The sequence below is a fragment of the Callithrix jacchus genome, chromosome 15, assembly GCF_049354715.1.
Source record: "Callithrix jacchus isolate 240 chromosome 15, calJac240_pri, whole genome shotgun sequence".
NCBI classification, from domain to species: Eukaryota; Metazoa; Chordata; class Mammalia; order Primates; family Cebidae; genus Callithrix; species Callithrix jacchus.
This window is the reverse complement of record NC_133516.1, coordinates 65,333,605-65,350,012: the sequence shown is the minus strand read 5'-3', so window position 1 is coordinate 65,350,012 and position 16,408 is coordinate 65,333,605. Positions and strand designations below refer to the sequence as shown.

The 16,408-nt window shown below is 39.8% G+C and overlaps 1 long non-coding RNA gene across 9 annotated transcripts in view; it reads left to right on the top strand.

Annotated features, from left to right (window-relative positions):
• The first annotated feature begins 805 nt into the window (after positions 1–805).
• Positions 806–16,408, top strand: part of LOC118148048 (uncharacterized) — a 155,776-nt gene continuing 140,173 nt past the window's right edge. For 7 of the 9 annotated variants that reach the window (XR_013527461.1, XR_013527466.1, XR_013527464.1 and 4 more), the window contains exon 1: positions 806–8,230. This is a non-coding gene — a long non-coding RNA (uncharacterized LOC118148048). The remainder of the gene's footprint in view (positions 8,231–16,408) is intronic. The other 2 variants (XR_013527463.1, XR_013527462.1) reach the window with 2 other exon arrangements.

Here is a 16,408-nt window from a genome sequence, read left to right as displayed (position 1 = left end):
TGTTGACCAGGATGGTCTCAATCTCTTGACCTCGTGATTCACCCACCTCAGCCTCCCAAAGTGCTGGGATTACAGGCTTGAGCCACAGCGCCTGGCCCATTCTTGACATTATTTTAGTCGTGAATTCATTAACTGACTCATTATTTGAATTGTACTTGTCAAGTTTTTATGTGTCCTCATGGAGCTGACATTATTACATGTAAAACATGCATCCATCTCTTTATTATAATTGCTATAATGGTTAAAAAGGAGATGCACAATGAGATCTTCTATGCTTGGGAAAAGGGGGTGTTTATAGTTTAGGGATCAGTGAGTATTTATTTGAGAAGAAATTGTATTTAAATTTAAATTTAAAAGGAGTGGGAAGAGTAGTCTATGTGATAGGAACAGAATGTGCAAAGGACCTTAAGTCCTGTGGAAAATGGAAGATGGTTCTTTGGAAGATGTATGACTGATTTAAGGAAATGAAGTCAGTTTGGCTGAACAGTGAAGCAAAAAGGGCAGATGCCTTATCAGGCATGGCCAGGTTAATAGTTTGGATTTTATTCTAAGACTAATAGAGAGTAATTGAAAGGCTTGAAGCAGGAGAGCAACATCATAGTGTTCATGTTTTAAAAGATTACTCTGCCTATAATGTGGGGAATGCATATAAAAGGGATAAAAATGGAAGATGTGGCTGGCAGTGGTCCATGAAAAAGAAAATGTTGGCTTGGAATATAGTGGTGGTAGTGGATTTGGAGAGCTTTGCCCTGGAGTTATTTATTTATTTATTTATTTTTTATTATATTTTAAGTTGTGGGGTACATGTACAGATCTTTCAGGATTGTTACATAGGTATACACATGCCATGGTGTTTTGCTGCCTCCATTCCCCCATCATCTACATTAGGTATTTCTCCTAATGTTATCCCTCCCTAACCTCCCCATCCCCTGCTATCACTCCCCTCACCCCCCACCCCCAACAGACCCCAGTGTGTGATGTTCCCCTCTCTGTGTCCATGCGTTCTCATTATTCAACAGCCACTTATGAGTGAGAACATGTGGTGTTTGGTTTTCTGTTCTTGTGTCAGTTTGCTAAGAATGATTGTTTCCAGATTCATCCATGTCCCTGCAAAGAACATGAACTCATGCTTATTTATGGCTGCATAGTATTCCATGATGTATTTGTGCCACATTTTCTTTATCCAGTCTATCCTTGATGGGCGTTTGGGTTGGTTCCAAGTTTTTGCTATTGTAAACAGTCCCACAATGAATGTATGTGTGCATATGTCTTTATATTAGAACAATTTATAATCCTTTGGGTATATATCCAGTAATGGGATTGCTGGGTCAAATGGTATTTCTATTTCTAGATCCGTGGGGAATTGCCACACTGTCTTCTACGGTGGTTGCACTAATTTACATTCCCATCAACAGTGTAAACACATTCCTATTTCTCTGCATCCTCTCCAGCATCCAGATATTTTAATGATTGCCATTCTAGTTGACATGAGTTGATATCTCAATGTGGTTTTGATTTGCATTTCTCTAATGACTGGTGATGATGAGCATTTTTTCATATGTTTGTTGGCTGCATAAATGTTTTCTTTTGAAATGTGCCTGTTCATATCCTTCGCCCACTGTTTGATGGGATTGTTTGTTTTTTTTTTTTTCTTGTAAATTTGTTTTAGTTCTTTGTAGATTCTGAATATTAGCCCTTTGCCAGATGGGTAGCTTGTAAAATTTTTTTCCCATTCTTTTGGTTGTCGGTTCACTCTGATGATTGTTTATTTTGCTGTGCAGAAGCTCTTTAGTTTGATTAGATCCCATTTGTCAATTTTGGGTTTTGTTGCCATCGCTTTTGGTGTTTTAGTCATGAAGTCCTTGTCTATGCCTATGTCCTTAATGGCATTGCCTATGTTTTCTTCTGGGGTTTTTATGGTGTTAGGTCTTATGTTTAAGTCTTGTATCCATCTGGAGTTAATTTTTGTATTGCCCTGGAATTATTTAGAAAGAATAATCAATGGTTCTTGACATTGTTTAGAGTGTCATGAGTCAGGAAGGAGGAAGATTGTCTCTGAAGCTTCTGGTTTGCAACAACTGATTGTGTCATTCATAGACACAGAGGACTTTGGAGAAAAATGGGTTTGGGGATGGGATCAACAGTTTAGTTTAATATATGTTGATTCTGAGGTATTTGTAATAGAACCAAGTGGAAAAATCAAGTAGAGAGTTGAGTATATTATTTTTTAACTCAGAAGAGAGCTATGAGTGGGACACATCACTTTGCAGGTTATTGGCATAGAGATGTTAGTTAGGTAAGGGTATGAAACTGTGAGAAAAGGTTGTAGGCACACCTTTGAGGACTATCAACATTTTAGGGGGAATTAGTGGGTAAAGGAGGCCAAGAAGGAAAGAAGAAAACTGCAAGAATGCAGTGCCATGAAAGCAGATGGTAAGCTATATTGAATGCACCAGAGAGCTAAATCAGCTGAGGCATAGAGCATGTCTGTTAGAGTTACCAATGGGGCAGTCATTAATAAACTCAGAAAGAGTCACACAGCAAGGTGGAGGCAGGAGCCAGATTGTAGTTGGTTAGAAGGGAGCAGGAGATGATAAAATAAAGATGTAAATGTCTGATTAGAATGAGAATGTATTCTCCAAGCAGCCGCAATTTCTGTTTTTGAAAGAAGCAAGCTCGATGCATGCGGCAATAGGAAAACACCAAAAGGAGCTAAAAAAATATGCAAGGATAGTTCAGAAAATAGAACAAATCTTTCCCATTGCAATTAGGAATTAAGTTGCATTAGTTTGATTTCAAGAATTCATGATTTGGATAGTGGCTTTGCTCAAAACTACCTTTAATTTTTGAAAATTCAAAAAATGAAAGAAGGGTAAATAATCTTTGCCCTTGTGTAAATAAGATTAAGGGAGATGGTTGCCATGGTCAGGAGGAAACAGGTTTCGTGCCCTCTTAACTTAAGACCATAGATCTGATATTGCTCATCTTTCCCATCTCTTTTAGATACAAAGTTCCATGAAGAAAAAAAACTCAGTTGCAGCTTCAGCACTTGGACAGCATCCGGTACAGAATGGGGTTCAATTATCCATTGTCAAATGAATGAGTGCTAGTTTTTTTCTTTTTTGTTTTTCATGTTCTAGGAGTTCCTATAGTACTTGGAAGTAACAGAAAGATACGTTAGCAAAAATACTCAATGTTCTTGATCCTTCTGACTGTGAGTAACCAGGCTTGACATTTTAGCAACAAGCCCAAGTGAGAGCAGTTATACTGCTGTGGAAAACATGCCATGGAAACGAGGTCAGCATGAATTAAACTGGGCCAGATGGGATTCTGCTTACAGGAAACCTTGGGTAAATAGCAAGTGAGTGAGGTATTGCAAAGTGTAATTGTTTGCATTTGCTGGCAAACCCCTCCTATTACCTAGCCGCCAAAGGATGCATGCTTTGAATTTGAGTATGCGGATCTGAATGGTACCTGAGGTGCCTTCGAAGGTTAGAAGCTTCCCATCTTGATTCCTCCCTAATGCCAGCAAGGATATGAGAGATGCTAGATTTGGCTGTGACAAGTACTTTCACTTTTTACTTAATCAGAATTTGCATTGTTTTCTCATTACAGTATTAAAGTGTGAATTTTGCCATCATGTACTGTGGAAATGACAAAGCCCCATAACAGTTGGTTTTATTTGTAGCACCTTCCATTTTAGAATCTCTGAGGATCTCATAAGCTGATAATGTTCTTTCCAAATGAGCTATTTTGTAATCACACTCCACATGATTGTTTAAAATGAATATTATTGTTTCACCTTAATATAAAAAGATTTATTTGCCAATAGAAAAGCCAGTTTACCCAGGAATGCTGGTGTTAACTTCCTCTTGGCTCATCAAGGTCTGTGAGAATCTGGAGACTGTGAATGCAAATGTTGGTCTCTGATTCTGTACAATTCTAAGAAAATGAGGAGCTGAATTTCCGTATTCAAAGGCAAATTTTGCTATTCTACCTCAGTGCTCGGAGTTGGGTGGAACTTAAGCAGAGGAAAGAAAGGTGAAGTAGGGGAGGGTACTCATTTTGTGGGTATGATTGGGAGAACAGAGTGAGACCTGGGCATGCATTCTGCCCTCTCCTTGCCCCAGGGTTTAGGATTCGAATTGGCTTTCCAAGGCTGTGAAGGTTTCTCTTGTCCAGCTTTCTAGATTTTCACTATGTCTTGGACATCAGCTTCTATTTTGTTCTGAAAACTTCTAAGCAAATGTCATCTTGCTGAAGAGTTCATGTCATGTCTCTTTATTGTCTTTATTGGGACAATAAAGAGAGATTGTCCCAATCATCACCTGCTACTCAGTGATAATGCACCTGACAATATCCAGACTACTTTGAAGTGGAAAATGTGGTGATGCTTGGAGGTTTCTGTCTTCTAATCTTTGTACTCTCTCATACCAAGACTATGTATGTTGTTAAAGGCTACTTTAGCGTTTTTCACTATTCATGTAAGATTACTTTCCTATTCTGAACTCAGCTCCTTTTTATCACTGAGATAACTAACTCTCTAAATAAGGGTCAGCAGGCTTTTTCTATAAAGAGCCAGGGAGGAAATATTTTAGGTTTTGTGGGCATATGGTCTTTGCTGCAGCTACTCAACCCTATCATTGTAGTGCAAAATCTACCATATGCAATATGTAAGGGAATGGCTGTGGAAAATTGTTAGACAAACTTTATGTACAGAAACAGGTGGTGAGCTGGATTTGGGTTATAGGCCATCATTTAACAGCCCTTGCTCTAAATCATAGCTCCCATAGTTTCTTTGTCTTCATAATGTGGGAATAGGCTTACATTGGACCCTAATATTCCTTTGGAGTTCTGACAACTCCCAGTTTATTTTGTCATTTTCACATATTTAGTCAGGGGTTTTCAGAACAAAATAGAAGCTGATGTCCAAGACATAGTGAAAATCTAGAAAGCTGGACAAGAGAAACCTTCACAGCCTTTGGAAAGCCAATTCGAATCCTAGACCCTGGGGCAAGGAGAGGGAAGAATGCATGCCCAGGTCTCACTCTGTCCTCCCAATCATACCCACAAAATGAGTACCCTCCCCTACTTCACCTTTCTTTCCTCTGCTTAAGTTCCACCCAACTCCGAGCACTGAGGTAGAATAGCAAAATTCGCTATTTCACATATTTTGGAGAGCAATAGAGCCATCTCATGATCTGTGGGGCTATGAGTCTCTCATGATCTGACTCCTTCTGATCTAATCTTCCACTTCCCTCTTTCCCTGCTCTGCCTCAACTCCTCTGGCCTCCCTGTTGCTTCCTGAGCACACCAGACATGCTCTTCTTCAGGTCCTTGGCACTTGCTCTTTTTTTCCGCTTGGAATGATTTTCCCCCAGATAGTCACAAACCTTATTCCTCTTTCTTCAGGTTTCTACTCGGATGTCACCTACTGAGTGAGACCATTTGGTTGATGTCTAGTCAGAAACATAGGGACAACTATAGGTATTTCAGAGAATTTAATAGAGGTTATTGGTTACAAAATGAAAACACTGGAGGAGCAGAAGGGACAGATGAGCTCATGCAGAGATTAGCTGCAGCAGGAGGGCTGAAGGCAAAGGGGGAGATGGTATACCCAGAGCGCCGGCTCTCTGTGCCATAGAGAGGCTGCAGCTGGATCTTCTCCCACTCCCTCTGGCACTCAGGAGTTAAAAGATATTTGCTTCTGATGTTATGGCTGCCAGAGGCATTAAATGCTGTGTAGCTACTGCTATTGGTATCTTTAACTGAGCAGGAACTCAACAGCCCTACACTCTGCTGTGGTAGCTGCAGTTGCTTAAAACACCATCAGGAGCTGAAAGAATGTTGCTGCCCCTTCCTCTTGCCTTCCTCTTGTCTCCTTTCCTTGACACCCATTGCTGGAGCCTACCCACTCCCACTGCAAGGGACTCTGGGAAAGGCAGTTTGCAGGCTTATAGCCCCTTGCTGTAAAGAGTTGAGCATGAGCATGGAAGGACTGGAAGAGAGGAGAAAAACACTGAGCCAGTAACCAGCATGCCCTGTACACTCTGTCTAAAATGATAACTCACAACAATTAATCCTTTTTCTCTGCTTTATTTTCCTCCATAGCATGCATCACTGCCTGGTACACTATAGATGTACTCACTTGTTTATCTCCTGATTCCATGAGTAGAGACTTCTTGTTCACAGTTGTACCTACAGTGTCCAGAAGAGTGCATCATGATGGAAATTCAGTAAATATTTGGATAATGTATAAATAAATCTCTTAACACCCAGGGGCTACTTCTGAAAAATACTGTGGTTCACTGAGTAGAGTTTGACACTCTTAAAGTATCAGAGAAAATAAGAGGTTAGAAGAAAGTCCACCTCTCTCTCAATTCTTTTTCTCTCATATATATGCATATTATATTTACATTGTTTCCTAGAATGCATATGCTTCCAAACACTGACCATTTTCATAGTCATTGGAAACCATAGTCATTGTTCAGAGAGGGAATGGCTACATCTAAATATACTTCTTTAGTTGTTGGGAAAATGTTATGGTGCTTTTAGAGAGAGTTGTATGATTTTCCCTGGGCTACCATAGCAGATTTGCACGGACTGACTGGCTTAAACAACAGAAAGCCACTTTCTCTCAGTCCTGAAGGCTAGAAGCTGAGATCAAGGTATCAGCAGGCTTAGTTTCTGCTGAGGGCTTTCTCCTTGGCTTGCAGATGATCATCTTCTGCTAGTGTCTTCACAGGGTTATCTCTCGTATGTCTATGTCCAGATTTCCTCTTTTTATAAGGACAATAGTCATATTAGGTTGGGATCCATCTTAATGGTGTCATTTTAATTTAATTACCTCTTACTCAACCCTATCTCCAAATACAGTCCTATCCTGAAGCACTGGTATTCAAGACTTCAACATATAAATGTTGGCGGAGGCATGATTAAACCCAAGGTAAATCTTCCCCCAAGTTTTGTATGTTGCAGCCTGAGTTTCATCTTTACAATTTTTGAACCAATGCTTACAAGTGTAAAATTTAAAACCTTTTGAACTTGCCATCTGTCATGTTTTGTTTTTCTAGTGTCCTCTCAAATAACTGGAGGGAATCGCCCTGTGGAACTGATTGAATGCTGGTATCTGTCAAGAGATTAGACTTTAGCCATTGTAACCAAAGTATCTGCTTTCCATTGGCAGAGAATGGAGCCCTGTGCCCTGCCTTGCTCTTTAGTCCAGTGGTGAATGTTTTAACAAGCTGATAAAGTAGATTGTATAGCAAGGGACACATTGGATTACGAGATTACATAGCACTCCTAGACTGGCAAGGCTGGTCTTGTGTTCATAAATCAGTATTCCATTAGGGAAGACCCCCAGCTCAGCAGCTGATGAACAGTGTGGTGGCTGTGAGGTAGAGAAAGACTCAGTAAGAAAGCATACTCTTTTTGACCTTGATGTAAATCGAATCTGTCACGGAACACACAGTTGGGCTCTCATCTTGTCTGTTTGCAGCCTTGTTCTACGAACAGCCTACCAGATATCTTTCCATTCTCTCCCCGAATATTGAGTGACCTTGGAAACAGTCTAATCTGTCTTGGCAGATTGAAGATAGAGAAAACAAGCAGGGGAGGCAGACCTGCTGGTTCCTGCTATTGATCAGTGACTTGAATGAAAGCTCATTATGAGCTGGAGAGATGTGTCAGACACGGGTGTCAAGGGTGGAAAAACTCAAAACAGACCCTGGCAGCCAGGAAAAGTGATAAAAACAAAACACACACACTCTCACACCCACACACACGCACGCATGCACACACACCCCTCAGAAACCTTTGTTCCTTTCTTGGGTTGCTTTATTTTTGGTTTTTGGACCTATCTCTCTAATCCTAGAACTTTAAAGGCTATAGAGACTCTCCCTAGAAATCAGTCATCTACTTTAGTCCAATCTCCTTCTTTTAAAGATGGGTAAACTGAGGCTCAGAGGGATGAAATGACTGCCCAAGACCCAACAGGGAGTTAGCAGCACAGGTGAGATGTTTCATCCAGTCTGACTCAATTGAAATTCAAGTTCTTTCTGCCACATTTTGCAGCTTCTGCCTCTGTCTGACAGTAGGTCTCAGAGTCCCAGCAATTTGACTCTTCAATGTCAAGATCCTGGCTCCAGAAGAGCAACACAGCATCCAGAAATGAGCCAAACTGAGAACAAACACATGTGTGTTTGTGTTCTCACTGACACTTATTAGACATGTGAGTTTGGGCTAACCATTTACCTCCCTTGATCTTACTTTCCTTATTTTAAAAATGGACATACTGATGCTCAATCTTGGTTGTCTGGAAGTATGATAATTTGATATCTGTCTGTGAACATACTTGTAGACCTTAGCTGCAGTGTAGCTCTTCTGGGAAGGGTAAGCTCCCACTCGGTTCATATCCAATAATGTTGTAGCCAGACATAATTAATCAAATGGTCTCAGGCTCAGGGGGCCAGACCCAAGGTTGTGCATTTGTGATCAGGAGGAGGAGTGGTATATTAGTCAGGGATCTCCACAGAAATAGAACCAATAGGATATGTACACATAGAGAGAAAAAGAGAGGAAATTATATTAAGGAATTGGCTCACATGATTGTGGATGCTGGAAAGTCTGAAATCTGCAGGGCAGGTTCAGGCTGGAGATCCAGGGAGAACTGATATTGTAGCTCAAGTCTAAAGGCAGACTTAAAGGTCTTTAGGGAAAAGACTGAAATTCCCCCAAGGAATATGGAATTCTGCCTTTCAGACCACCTTAAGTTGGATGAGGCCCACCCACATTATTGAGAATAATCTGCTTTGTTGGAAGTCTACCAATTCAAATGCAAACCTCATCAAAAAAAAAAAAAAATACCTCTATAGCAACAGCTAGACTGACGTTTGGCCCCAAGCTGTGTAACTTTGCTCAGTTAACACAAAAAATTAACCATCACGAGTGGGAATTTCCAAGTCTGCAGCATTTGGGAGACTGAGATCAGAATGTCCTACATGGGAACACAGAGAGGGGCAAGCCTAGTGGGCCAGAGGAGCAGGGCAAATGAGCTTTAGCGCAGAATGTCAAGTCAACCTAAAGCACCCTTTTTGTTGAGAATCATACTTACCTGTGCAGCTCTGGGAAATGCGAGGCTTCTCTGTTCTTCCCATTTTTGACCAGAAAATACATCAAGAAAAAGAGAGAGAAAGTAGCCTCCCTTGCTGCCACTGCTGTTTTCCAAATACTTCCATTGGGAGCCAGTCTTTAGTGGCTCCCATTGCAAGTATTTGTCTGTCTGTGGGAAGAATGGGGCCTAAACTTAATGTTTCCATGAGAGGAAAACCCAACCACAGCCTGAGTGCAAGCAGAAATTGAGAAAGAAAACCTAAAATATGTCTCTGGAGGTGCACATGCTGCCTGAGAACCATTGTGTACTCAACATGCCACAGATACATTCTGGAAAATGTCACTTCCTTTAAAGGTCACAAACTCTATTAATTTCTAATTCAGTTTGTGTGTGTGTGTGTGTGTGTGTGTGTGTGTGTGTAGCAGATTCCAAACAACAATTGCTTACATGATAGATTAGATGAGTGGGTGGTTTAATATGGGAAGGTTTGGGAATTCTTGCCCAAGGGGAGAGAAAAGGGGAATTTTCTTTAAGGTTAGCACTATCAATGATTGTTCTATTTTGCTTATTAATCATAGTTTGCCTCCCTCCCTCCCTCCCTCCCTCCCTCCCTCCCTCCCTCCCTCCCTCCCTCCCTCCCTCCCTTCCTTCCTTCCTTCCTTCCTTCCTTCCTTCCTTCCTTCCTTCCTTCCCTCTGTCCTTCTTTTCTTTTCTCCTTCTTTCCATAAATATGTATTGGGTGCTTACTATCTGGCAGGGTATTGTGTAATGTAATGCACAATAATTATAGACTTACCATCATGCAGTTTATATTTTAGAGTAAGGGTAGCAAAGACAGACATCAAACATACTGAGTCTATAATATATACAGTAGTTAGAAGTTATGGTGAGTGGCATGAGGGAAAGGTATAGGGGTCATGAGAGCCTAGAGCAGAAGGACTTGATCATGCTGTGGGATGGTGAGGAAGGAGGAGCAAGTGACCTTAGTACTGAGAGTGGAAGGAAGAGAAAGATTTGTTAGGTGAAAAGAAAGAATAGAACATCCCAGGAAAGGAAGAAATATGTGCTGATGCCCTGATTTGGGAGGGAATTGTTCCACAAAAGGAGCAGAAAGAAAGTCAGAGAGGGCTGGAGAGTGGTGGGGGAAGGTGGGAGATGGGTGGAAAGACAGGCGGGGCTTTCCTATTAGGTTAGATATATCCAGGGAGGCCATTGAAGGTTATAGTTTGGATAGCTGTGATCAGAATTGGGTTCTCAAAGACCACGAGGCTCACATGTGGGTGCTGATAGGTGGGCTGGAAGGGATGTAAAAGGGCTGGAAGAGAAATGATGTTCAGACATGGTTGATTTCCATGGAGATGGAGAGAAATACATGGAATCCAGAGAAAGTTAGGAAGTAAAATCAGCTGAATTTAACTAGCCTTGGACAAGGAAGTGAGTTGATTATCTTGCGCTGAGATTTTTCCTTCATATAGTGTTGCTGATATTACTTGGCTTACTTTTTTTCTTTCTGTTTTCTCTTTTTCAAACCACCAAATTTTCCAGTTTAATGGTTTATTCTATTCTGAATGCTTAATGAAGCTCCTGTCTATACCAGTAGTAACCAAGTAATGGCCTGAAGTGTTAACACTCACTTCCAACTGAGAAATTCTTAAGTCATGATAATGTTTCTTTATGATTTCTTGAAATGTAAAATTTTCTCCATCATAATAGGCATTTTTCTCAGCTTTATTCAGGTATAATTGACAAACAAAAACTGTGTATAATTAAGGTATACCACAGGATGGTTTGATATTTGTATATGTTAAAGTGATTATCACAATCAAGCTAATTAACATATTCATTCCTCTTATAGTCACCATTGTGTGTGTGTATTGTGTGATAAGAACACTTCATATCTAGTCTTTTAGCAAATTTGAAGTATATATTAACATTAATTATAGCTACTGTGTTGCACATTAGATCTCCAGAACGGATTCATTTTATAATTGAGAGTTTGTATCCTTTGACCAAAATCCTCTTGTTTCTCCCACCTCTACCCTTTAGCAACCACATTCGTACTCCTTGTTTCTAAGTAAGACTTTGCCTTCCTGGCATTCCACATGTTAAGTGAGGTGACGCATGCATTGTTTGTCTTTCTGTGCCTGGCTTATTTCACTTAGTAGAATGTCCTCTAGATTAATCCATTTTGTCACAAATGGCAGGATCTCCTTCTGTTTTAAGGCTTAATAGTGTTCCATTGCATATATGCACATTTTCTTTATCCATTTATTCATTGGTGGACACTTAGGTTGTTTTCATATCTTGCCTATTTTTTAAAATGCTGCTGAACATGGGAGTGGCGATATCTTTTCAAGATAGATTTTAGTTCCTTTGGATAAATGCCTAGCAGTGGGATTGCTGGATCATATGATAGTTCTACTTTTAGTTTTTCTGAGGAAGCTCCGTAGTGTTTTCCATAATGGCTGTATCAATTTATAATTCCACTAACATTACAAGGATTTCCTTTTCTCTACAACCTTGCCAGTACTTGTTATGATAATAGCCATCCTAACAAGTGTAAGGTGACATTTCATTATGATTTTGATTTGCCTTTTTTTGATAATTAGCCATGTCGAGCACTTTTATATACCTGCTGGCCATTTGTATATCTTGTTTGGAAAAATGTTTGTTCAGATCCTTTGTCTGGTTTTTAATCAGATTATTCTGTTTATTTGTATATTTATTTATTGCCATTGAGTTGTATAATTTTCTTACGTATTTTGGATTTTAAACCTTTATCAGATATGTGGTTTGCAATATAGTCTTCTATTCCACAGGTTGCCTTTTCAATTTATTGATTTGTTTTTCTCTTTTTTTGTGCAGAAACTTTTACATTTGATATAGTCTCACTATTTACTTTTGTTTTTGTTGCCTGTGCTTGTGGTGTCATATCCAAAATATAATATCCAAGGCCAATATCAAGAAGCTTTTCCCATATGTTTTTTTCCTATAATTTTTTTATGGTTTCTGATTATTTAAGTCTTTAATCTTTTTTGAGTTTATTCTTATGTATGGTATAAGTGTCCAAGCTTATTCTTTTGCATGTGAAGATCTAGCTGTCTTAACACAATTTTTTGAAGAGACTATTCTTTTCCTGTTGTGTATTCTTGGCACTTTTGTCAAAGGTTAGTCAACCATAAATTCATGGGTTTATTTATGGGTTGTTTATTCTGTTCCTTTAGTCTTTGTCTGTTTTTATGCAGGTACCATACTGTTTTGATTACTAGTGCTTTGTAACATTGCTTAATAGCAGGTCATGGGATGCCTCCAGCTTTGTTCTTCTTGCTCAAGATTGCTTTGGATATTTGGGGCTTTTATAGTTCCATAGGAATTTTAGAATTGTTTTTTCTATTTCTGTAAAAACTGTCACTGGAATGTTGATAGAAATTGTATTGAATCTGTAAATCACATTGGGTAGTATGGACATTTTAACAATATCAATTCTCCCAATTCCTAAACATGAAATATATTTTCATTTCTTTGCAGCTTCTTTAATTTCTTGCATCCCTGTTTTATATTTTTTTAGTGTACAGTTCTTTTATATCCTTGGTTAAATTTATATCTAAATTTAACATTTCATTCTTTTCGATGTACAGTATATGATTTTTTATTTCTTTTTTAGATATTTTTATTAGTGTACAGAAACACAACTAATTTTTATATGTTGATTTTGTATCCTGTAATTTTACTGAATTTATTTATTAGTTCTAACAGTTTTTTGGTGAAATCTTTAGAGTTTTCTACATACAAGATTATGTCATCTGCAAACAGAAACAATTGTATTTCTTTCTTTACTATTTAGATGCCTTTTATTTCTTTCTTGCCTTATTACTCAGGCTAGAACTTCCACTACTGTGTTGAATAGAAGTGATGGGAGTGGGCAACTTTGTCTTGTTTCTGATCTTAGAACGTTCAGCTTTTTACCATGTATATAATGTGAGCTGTGGGCCCTCACCTACTTTCTTTATCCACAAAGAATTCTCTGATTGTCTCAAATTTAGCTGACTTTACTAGGCACTGGGAATATGACATGAGCAGTAAGTGAGTCCTGACCCCAAGGAACTTACAGTCTACTGGAGGATCATCAGGCAATTGCCATAAAGAATGACAGATACCGTAATTCACATGAGGAAAGAAGGGTTAGCAAAAGCCAGAGGAGGGGCACCTGGCTGCCCTGGGAAGTCAGTGAGGGCTTTCAGGAGGAGGCAGTGTCTCAGCTGACCATGAAATAACATTTTCTAGGCAAAGGCAGGAGTAAAGGGTGGAGAAAGGGGCATGTAGAGAGGAGGTAACACCTTATAAGCGTGATTTTTACTAAGCAGCAATTTTGTCCTCCAAAAGTGCCTGGAGACATTTTCTATTGTCACAAGTGAAGGGGTGCTATTGGCAACTATTGGAAAGAGGCCAGGGATGCTGCTAAGAATCCTGCAAAGCGTAGGACAGCCCCGCAGCAAAGAAGGATCTAGCCCCAAATATCAACAGGGCTGAGGTTGAGAAACCCTGTCTTACGTGCCTTACTTTATTTGCTTAAAATTATGTTCAAATGCCCACCAATTGCAGCCACTGTCACTCCAAGCTCTGGCATGCTAGGAGGCCTTGAGTAAGTTACTTAATTTCTCCATCCGTCTGTTTTCTTATCTCTAAGATGAGCATGATAATAGCATAAGTGACCTTATGGGGTTGTGATAGGATAAAATGAGACAATACATGCAAGGAGCTTGAAGAGTTTGGGGCACACTGAGCACCATGCAAGTGTGTGCACTTCTTCCTTGTCCTGAGTATGGAGATAATAGGGGAGGGAGAATTGATTGCACATGTTCTGTGTGTCGGGGAGCTTCCACGGATGATCATTTTGTTTACCTAAGCTATAAAATGATCCCTGACCTTATTATAATTTACACCATAACTACAAATATTATGTAGATGTTGTCAATCAGAAAAAAGAAAAGAAATCCTTAAACCCCCAAGTCTAATTTTTCTCTTTTGGTCAAGGAATGGTAAGCAAATAAAGAAGTTTCTTTAGTAAATTTATATCAAAACGCTGTATGTATTCATCTGCTAGGGCTGCCATAACAAGAGACTACAGGACGGGTGGCTCAAACAACAAAAATATACTTACTTATTTTCTCACAGTTCTAGTGGGCAGGGAAGTCCAAGATCAAAGTCCTGGCAGGGTTCAGTTTTTGGTGAGACTTCTTCCTGACTTGCAGATGGCTGTGTTCCCTCTGAGTACTCACATACTGGAAAGATGGAGAGAAGAGAAAGTGGGAGTGGATGGGGAAAGGGGGAAGAAGCAGGGGGAGAGGAGGGAGTGTGTATTAGTGCTCTGGCATCTCTTTCATAAGGACACACATCCTGTAAGATTAGGGCCCCACGTTTATGATCTCATCTAATCTTAATTATTTCCTTCAAGGTCCCATCTCTAAATATAGTCACCTGGGGCATTAGGACCTTATCATATCGTGTTTATTAGGGAGAAGATGAAAACATGCAGTCTATAACAAAACAAAAAGCCTCATTCTTTCACAAATAGCAAATGTTTAATATATCTTAAGCAGTCATTAGCATCACAGAGCAGTGGAAGTGCAGGTGCAAGTGTTCTGGACCTGTAGCAAGTGTTGCAGGCAAGGGAATCAATTCCTTCCCAATGGATTTTTAGGTCTCCACTGAAATGCCATTTCCTCAGGAAAGCCTTCCAAGTTCTCCTGGATTGAGTTCAGCTCCCCTGTGGTTCACTTTCACAGGACCCAGAATATTACCTTCCTTGAATTGATTTCTCGTTGTAATAAATGGCTAACTTCCTTCACTGCTTGTCTCTAAATAAGATTTATAAGTGAAGTATAGAATATCAGTCTTTCTTTCTCCAGGGTATTTCCATCCTGAGCATGTGTTTATGAAATGAATGAATGCTTAAAATCACGACCCTAGACCACTCAGGGAGCAGACAGGGAGATTGTTAGAAATCAGTAAAGAGTTTATACTCTGAAAAGAAGGAAGTTTTCATCTTAGTAATTTATTTGACTGCTAAATAGAAAAACCAAAGCACAAATCCAGTTGAGTTCATTAGGCTAACTTGGTTAGTGTGCAAACACATGCTAGGGGACAAATAACCCCACATACAGGTGTGGGGTTATTTGTCCACCAGCTTAACTTCAAGCAGCACTCAAAGTTCAGACTCAATCTGTGGGCAGTCTACTGTTTTGGTGGGGATGGTGGCTGTGGTGCCATATGGGGCCAGTTGGCTGAGGGAGGGCATCAGAGTTTCCAATTCAGAAAAGCTGATGTGGATGTTGCTCTTCTCTGTCGTGTCACCAGAATTCTGTGCTTTGGGTTGGGTTTACTTGCATCTCTGTGTATCACTCTGCTGCTTCAAAACTCACCCCTTCTGTGGATGCTGACCTGAGGAGCTTGGCAAATGTTTGCTGCATTGGGTAGGATTGATGAGTTGGCTTTAAAAGGAAGCATGGACACTTTGCCATGACTCCAAATCAACAACAACTGAATGTCTTTCTAGGATCACTTGATGGACTCATTTATTATTTGCATACTCATTCAATTTTTGGATGCACTTTCAGTTTGGAAAGAAAGCACAGAATCCTACATGTAAACCTTAAGAGAAAGGGATGTATTACAGCATTTGTTTTCAGACAGTAGTATGCCTTTAGGATAGTCTGAAAAACTGGTTAAAATATAGATTCCTGAGTCCCACCACCAGAGAATCTTGCTTAGCAACCTTGGAATGGAACCCAGGAAACTTCAGGTGATATAATGCAAGGGGTTTATGCATCACACCTAAAGTAATGGTCCCTGCTCCTGATGAACACACCAAGTACCCAAGAAGAGTACCAGAGTGTGGAACAAGTGTGGTTAGGTGGCAAGATGACCTAGGTACTGTGTGGAACAACTGTGGTTAGGTGGCAAGATGACCTAGGTACCTGTTAAAGTGCAGATTCTCATTCAGCAGGACTAGGGAAGGGGGCTGATAGTCTGCATTTCTAAGGAGCTGCGAAAAGACAGTTTTTGCTGGCCCCTACCTCATGCCTTGAGTATCAAAGATGTAAAAAGAGTCACCAATGCCAGCGCTGTGGAGTCAGAGAGGCATGGGCATACATCCAACCTGTTTTCTCACTGTGTGACCAGCCAAATCCTGGTTTATTTATATCTCAAATGGGAAATGTTACAGAAATTAAATGTGACAGTAATATACATACAGCATTCAACATATTGCTTAACATGCCATTAATCTTCCATAGA